A 7,362-nucleotide genomic window follows, 5' to 3' on the forward strand; every position below is an offset into this window, starting at 1 on the left:
TTTAAAAAGTGCACCTGAAGGGTTTCCAAATTGAGCAAACAGAATGAGAATTGGCATGCAGAAGCTTGCAAAAAGTTTTCAAAATTTCAAAGTAGCTTCAATGAAAGATTTATTGCAAAAGGCTAGTGAAAAATAAAGGCAGTAAGAGGTCCCTAAAGACAAAAGGTGATAGGATAGACTTGATGACTGATGTAACTCCTACTACTCCTTCCTATCTATCTTCTCCTTTCCACTCTTAAAAGATTGAAGAACAGTTATCTTTTAAAAATAAACCAATTTGAGGCTACAGGTGATCCTTCTCTGGTATCTTTCACTCTTAGGTCAAAGGCTGACATAAGTGCCATATTAGAATTGATTGAACCCAGGGAGGATCCTCAAAAGTTTTTGTAAATGCATTAACTCCTGGGGCCAATGAGAGGAAAATAAAAATTTATGTTGTCCCTTCCTGTTCAACTTCAGACCAATTGGTTATTGATTCTTTCTCTCTCAGAATAGTTTTTGCCTTCTAGCTTCAGTCTGTCCTTTCTTTTTGACTATCTTTGGAAGTGACTCTGGATCTTGGGATGGTAGTGATCTTTGTGCATCTTGGGTCCATGGGATTGTTTAACATTGCCAGAAATATTTACTCATTGTCCCAGCTGAAAACTGATTCGATAGTTGAAAGAATTTAATAACTTTTTTGATCAGAAATTTGGCCAAATTGAAAGTTGATATTAGAGGCTAGTAATTTTTTTTTTTTTTACCCCAAGCTAAAATGAAACTATATAAAAGGAATTTTATTTAAAAAGAAATAATGTAGTTAGATAAATGCATCAACCTATGATGTCATTTGGATGGCAACCCAATTCTTTGACGTATTAAAAACAGTTGTCCTTGTTTTACAAAGGTAGTGTTTAAAAGACCAGAGGTGTGGGTCCAGAAGCAGTTTGAAGCTTAAGGTGCAGCAGCCATCTTTGATTAAATTGAAGGTGCCATGTGTGTGAAGGAAGTTCTTAACGCTGCAGCATTTCTGATTTCAAGCTACTTAAATAAGACTTCTTCCACCTTTCTCCCTTCCTCACTGGTTTCTTTAACCTGGATGTGACACACTAAAGGACCTGATGGCAATAGAACTAAAGGCATTCTAAAATGGCCAAATGTATGGTGAAGGATGCATACAGTATGCCTGGTACCAACACCTGTTGGAGAAGACCGTTCAGACATGGATCTATGAGTCAGAGTACTGGAAAGAGGAGTGTTTTTGACTTATGGCTGAACTTGTAGTTGATAAAAGCCATAGAGTTAAGGTTTGTGGGTGGTGTCTATGGTGGCAACGTAAAGCCAACTCCCTCTGTGTGTTTTACTTTGAAGATGCTTCAATTTCAGTTTGAGAAGGATATCATCATGGAGTTCAACAGAAATGAAGATTTCTAGTATGTCTGCATGTTGGGAGCATTTTACATGGAGCTGACAAACACTACAATTGATTGCTACAAGTACTTGGAGCCTCTTTGCAATGACTATCGAAAGATCAGGAACCAGAACTGAAACGGGGAGTTGCAACTAATGCATGTAGATGAGTTTATTGATGAACTACTGCACAGTGAGAGAGGCTGTGGTATCATTCTGCCCCAGCTAAAGAAATGCTATGTGATAAAGGAAGTTGAGCAACTGGAGCCTTGGGTTAGTGCTCTAGAAGAGGACATGAATGATATGCAGTCCAGCAAAGAGGAGGAAGGGGAGGATTAGAAGATGGAGAGAGTACCATCGTCTGATCACTGCTGGAGAAGCTACTGAGACTTGGAGAAGCCCTGTTGCTCTCCCACACCGCACTACAGGAAGAGTGAGAAAGGGTCTCCCAGAAGGCGGAGTCAGTCTCCCAAAAGCAGAAGTCTTTCCCCTCACCAAGGAAAGCATCAGAGCAAGAGTCCAAGATGTCACCACAGCAGGTCCTGAGATAGACAGCACAGATCCCACTCTAAGTCCCCAGGTCATTACCAAAGTCACAGACATAGGAGCCATTCAAAGTGATCTAAGAAAAACCACAGGAAGAGCTGGAGAGGGAGTGAGTGATGGATTCAGTTTGGTTTTAGTTCTAATGGCCTCCTGTGCATATGAAGGCATCTGCTTATGTGGGAAGATTAAGATCTACTTCCAAGGCAGCTAGGAAGATATTTTAGTTTCTTTTTTTTCTTTTTCCTAAAAGTTTCTTCACTTTTTTTTAAATTAAAAAGGTACTGAGTTTTGTATCTCATTTTGAATCATAATCTACATGTTTGAGGGATAAGGGCTCAAATATGCAAGGGCTGCTTATGACTCCTTTGTACAACAAAACTTGACTATACTCAAATTTATGAAGGTAAAAAAAATTTGAAGAGTGGAGTGTACAAATGACAAGGAGAAGATGTAGCCACTTAGCAACAATTCGTTATTGTATTTGACACACCAAAAAAAACTAAAAAAACTAAAAATAAACTTGGTCTATTAGTATACATGTTCTATGCCACTCTGAGAATTTTTTTTATGAAATGACAAATATTTTTAGAAATTATGAAAAAATATTTATAAATTTGCCAAGCCATAGAATGCTAATATAAAAGACAGTTCATAACTGTGTATTTCTTAGTTTTCACTAGAAATTAAGGTTTTAAAGGTTTAAAATTATATGTAATTGAAGCTACTAGAATTAAAAAAAAGGGGTGACTTTACAAGGAAAGTAGGATGTGTTTTGGGCTAAGAAAAGGTAAAAATGAAGATACATTTTCATTATGAGAACTGAAAGTAACTTTGTTATAGTTGTTTTAGAATGGGAACAGAATTTTACCTTATGTAATAAAGCTGGCTAAAATTGAATTATTATAAAGATTTAAAAAAAATTAAGCTTGCATATCAATGGCATACTTATATAAAACCAAGACATTTAATTTTCCTTCTTCTGCTAAAAGGACAGTTTTCTTGGACTGTCAGTCTGCTTCTGAGTAATCTTTTTGGGTAATCTGCTGAGAAAGCAAAGATTCTGCGATTTATCAAAACAATCTTCTCTATTTTATGTCGTTTCAATCAGATATTTTACTTAAGAAAATGAAATATTCTCATAGTAAGAGCTAACCTTCTGTATTTGTCTTAGAAATCTTTTATTGTCACTTTGGTTAAATAGATAATTAAGTACTGCTTCATAATAACTTACGTTTCTTATTTAATCAAGTGTCTAAACCTTTTAATATCTTTGACAAATTTTTCAAATTCTGAAAGATCTTTTTTTAAAAAACTCAAACTAATTTTGAGAATTCCCAGAGGGCCCCTAGAAAATCTCAAAGAATTTGTCTCTATCCTTCTAAAAAGGGAGATGTTGAACTAATTAGGTTTATTTGATATGTTAAATTACAAGGAAAGCATTGTCAAATAAGAAGTAACCATGAGCTTTCTTTATGTTGTATTTGTGTAAGTATATGTTATAAGTGTTTCAAAAATTATGTGAACTTCCTGGAAGTCTGAGATGTCCTGGTATAAGATGTCTGTCATCAAAACTGAAATGACTAAACCTGAGTATCAGATTGTGGCACATGGGAATGAAATTCATTCTGCTCCTGCAGAATGATGCCTCATTGCCAGATTTGCCATTTCAATGTCCTTGTAAACATGGCAATAGTCGGCTTCTAAATCAGATAAATTAAGATGGGTAAACAATGGCTGTAAATGAAGTAAATAGAGCAGTGGGAAACCCAAGACAGCTGCTTGGTTCTTCCAAGCTCCCTGGCAAACTCCATTTTTTTGTTGTTGTTTGTTTTTGCTTTCCTTCATTCACCATGGTGTATTTAAGCTGGGCTTCCTTCAACTCCCACTTAGAATGGATTATCAATATGCTGTTATCATTGTATGTACATGTGTTTTATTAGTGAGTTGAAGTCTTCCCCTACCATAAGGCTGATGCCCTCACAGTAGCAAGAAACCGTTAGAAAATGTGTTTCCACTCCACACAAAATAGTCATCAATAGACCATTGTCTATTGGTATGTTACCTTTTGTCGATCCCTTGTTGTCTCATGCTAGTATAATTAGATGTTGTTAGTCTTAAATGTCTTCTTCTGTAACCTATTATTAATAGGTTAAGGAAGATTTTGCAAACCCCAGTTTAAGGGATCCTGTCGGTTATAGTCTACAGCCTGGTGATTGGGTATTCTGAAAGCTCCATCAGAAGCATAGCCCACAAGCCCATTGAAAGGGACCTTATCAATGACTCCTGATCACTGACACTGTTGCAAAACTAGAAGGCATGGAAACTTGGGTACATATCTCACAGCTGAGGAAGGCTCCACCTTCTGAATTTTTATACCAGCCAGAGACCTCTAAATCAAATTGACTTGGAAAAGAAGTAGCTGACATCAGTGTAGACTGCTTCCACCCAAAATGCTGGATCGACTTCCTACCTCAGCTAAACATAAAACCCTTTCTTCTTTTCTTTCTTTCCTTTACTCTGACATTGGACTGAAAAGATAATGCCCATCTATATCTCCCAGGCCATTGTTAAGCGGGGGAGGTAATCTCTGGAATTTAGAGTAACTTTTTTTTATTTCAGTCTAGGAGAAAACCTAACTGATCCCTAGCCAGAAAAGGTAGTTGCGCCCCAACAGGATTTATACTTGTCTGTCATGATTATCATTCTCCTTGAGCCTATGAATGCCTAGATTGCTGATGCAAAGCTGAATAGTGTCTCATAGATTACCTAACTGTGTCCCTAATTGTTCTAGAGAGGACATACCACAAGGTTTTCCATGATTCAGGGTTTGCGAACATTGGCAGGGCCATATTTTATTGGTTAGGAATAGATACCAGTGGGAATGTGATCAGAAACCTCTCCTTAACTCCTGGAGATGTTGTGGATTCTTTTGCTAAGGCATTAGCTGCCCAGCAAAGATCTTTAAACTCTCTGCTAAGGAAGGAGGTGTCTGTGGTATGACCAATACTACCTGCTGTACCTGGATCAACACTTCAGGGGAAGTTGAAACTCACATAAGATTACTGAGCAAGCCATTCGGCTTAACAGAATGACTCCTCACAATGAGGTCTTTCTTTGATTGGTTTAGGTCCTGGGGACTATGACTCTGAAATACACTCCAAACATTGGTAATTATCCTACTTATGGTTCTCATAAAATTCTCCCTGGCACATTACATTCTCTCAAAAGCTTTTAACATGTGTTCACCACTGCTAATGCCAAGTAAATGATCTCCCCAAGACTGGACTGTCAGGGAACAAAGAGAGTAATCGGTGTACAGATTACAAACCTAGAACCTGAACCATGACCTGTAAATGTCGCAACGAGTAAACAAAAAGGTCCTGACACATCCAGGTTCAGCAGAGCTGCAGAAAGGTAGCTGTGAGTGACGTTAATGCCTTAATTTTTTATCACATCTCTCATTTAGACTAAGAGTATTATCAAAAGGGGGAAGTGTTAAAGAGAAAACCACAGGCCCAAAATGGTGTCATTTGTACTGAAAGCCCATAATACCATATTTAGATTTAATACTTGATCTAAGCAGTTTAACCACTCCCAGAAACACAATCTTAATTAGTCTGAAATTTCCTGATCAACACTAGTGAGGTAATTTTCCTGATAAGATGCATAGCCTTCCCCTAGGGAAGATGTTCTTGCCTGAAATAACTAGCTCTTTTAACTTTTTAGTTTCACTCTAATCCATTTTTTCAACTATTCTTAGTCCCACCCTCTTTTTATCTATAAAACCCTTCCATTTTGTACAACTCATCAGAGTGCCCTTGTTTCTAGGTACCATCCTGCGTGATTCATGAATCACTTAAAGTCAATTAGATCTTCAAATTTACTTGGTTGAATTTTGTTTTTTAACACTTCCTTACATGTTTATCATGTTTGTCTTCTTGCAGTAATTATGAAATTCCTTTTAAATGTACTGCTTTCACTAACTCGTGAAAAGTGTTTTATGGTATAATTCCACATAAAAGCTTCAGTTCTTACACTGTAAAATATAGTATTATACCTTAAATCCTAAATATTCTTGCTTGTGAGCTGAAAATTAAGAATCAGGATCCAGTCAAGCCCTTCCAATTGCTTTTGGAACAGGTGCTGGGGCAAAGCTGTGAAAACAGAAAGCTGAGGACCAAGAATTCCCATGGCCTTCAAGAAAGGAACAGACAAAACCAAAGGGTGGTCTAGCATTCTGCCAAATGACATAGCTCACTCTAATCACTGTATATTTGGAGAGCAAATATACTAGAATAACAAAACCTTTTCTTTTATTTTTACATTTTCAAAAATAGGTACTATGACAGTTGTGAGAATTTTCTATGTTGGAAAGATTACGTGAAGGGTTCTGAAGCTGTCCTTTTTCATTAGGGAAGAAAAAGAATCCACAGGTTCCCATTCCTGTAACACTGAGTCTCTCAGGAGGGTCCTCACAGCACGGAGTGCTCTGGGAGGGCTTGGAAGGATGTCTCGCCATGTCATACACAGTGCTTCCTGGGTCTGCCATCACACTGGGAACTCTGGCCCCTTGCTGGTGCTATGACCCTCTAGGTCCCGCCCCCAGTGCCATTAGAACTCTCTGGGTTGCAAAGCTACAGTGACTGAATGCTCAGGAGCCTCCAATCTTATTTTGTTCCTTTGAACAGTCAGCATCTCTGGGACTCAATTTCCTTATTTGAACACCGGGTAAATAACAAAGGTCCATCTACTCCACAGGGTCAAATAAAAGAGTGTGTACAAATATACTTTTAAAAGCAGAAATCTAAGGTGCGAAGATGGGTATTTTAATTTGCACTATGAACTGCCATTTGATATATTATATTCTTAGAAGTTTGAGGGAGAGTTAGAGAGATCATGAGCACACAAAAAAAGTATTAGTTAAGAAAGAATGACAGGAAAAGTAAGATCAACATGAAACAAAAGAGGAAATTTTGGGGAAAAATGGACAAGTCAGAAATGTGCGGCGAGCTCTAACACCATCCATGTGCAGCTTCTCTAGTTACAAACAATGAAAACTCTGGTAGTTGCACTGGGTGAGGGGATTAGGCAGCAGAGAGGGGATGGAGTGTAAAAAAAAACAGCAAGAGGAAAGAATCTGTAAGTGATGTGGGAAAGGCAAGCACATTGTAAACTCCTAAAACAGGAGCCATTTTTATCTATCTAATTTGCCTTGTACAGATAGGTACTCAATAATGATTTTTAAATATTTAAATAAAGTCTTAGATTTAACAAAGTGAAAAGAAATACACCTCTAGCAATTTAAAGGAAAAGAGAAGAAAAAAAATCATTTATTAAAGAGATACCGAACAGCTCCCAAAGATCTAAGGAAAAGCTGAAGGATCAGATCTGGTTGCAGGAATGACTGAAGAGTCTTTATAGCCCACA

The 7,362-nt window shown here is 37.5% G+C and overlaps 1 pseudogene; it reads left to right on the forward strand.

Moving 5' to 3' along the window:
• The first annotated feature begins 1,128 nt into the window (after nucleotides 1-1,128).
• LOC120587978 (pre-mRNA-splicing factor 38A-like) lies at nucleotides 1,129-2,052 on the forward strand (annotated as a pseudogene).
• Nucleotides 2,053-7,362: the final 5,310 nt, after the last annotated feature.

The sequence above is a fragment of the Pteropus medius genome, unplaced genomic scaffold (assembly GCF_902729225.1).
Source record: "Pteropus medius unplaced genomic scaffold, Ma_sr-lr_union100, whole genome shotgun sequence".
NCBI lineage: Eukaryota > Metazoa > Chordata > Mammalia > Chiroptera > Pteropodidae > Pteropus > Pteropus medius.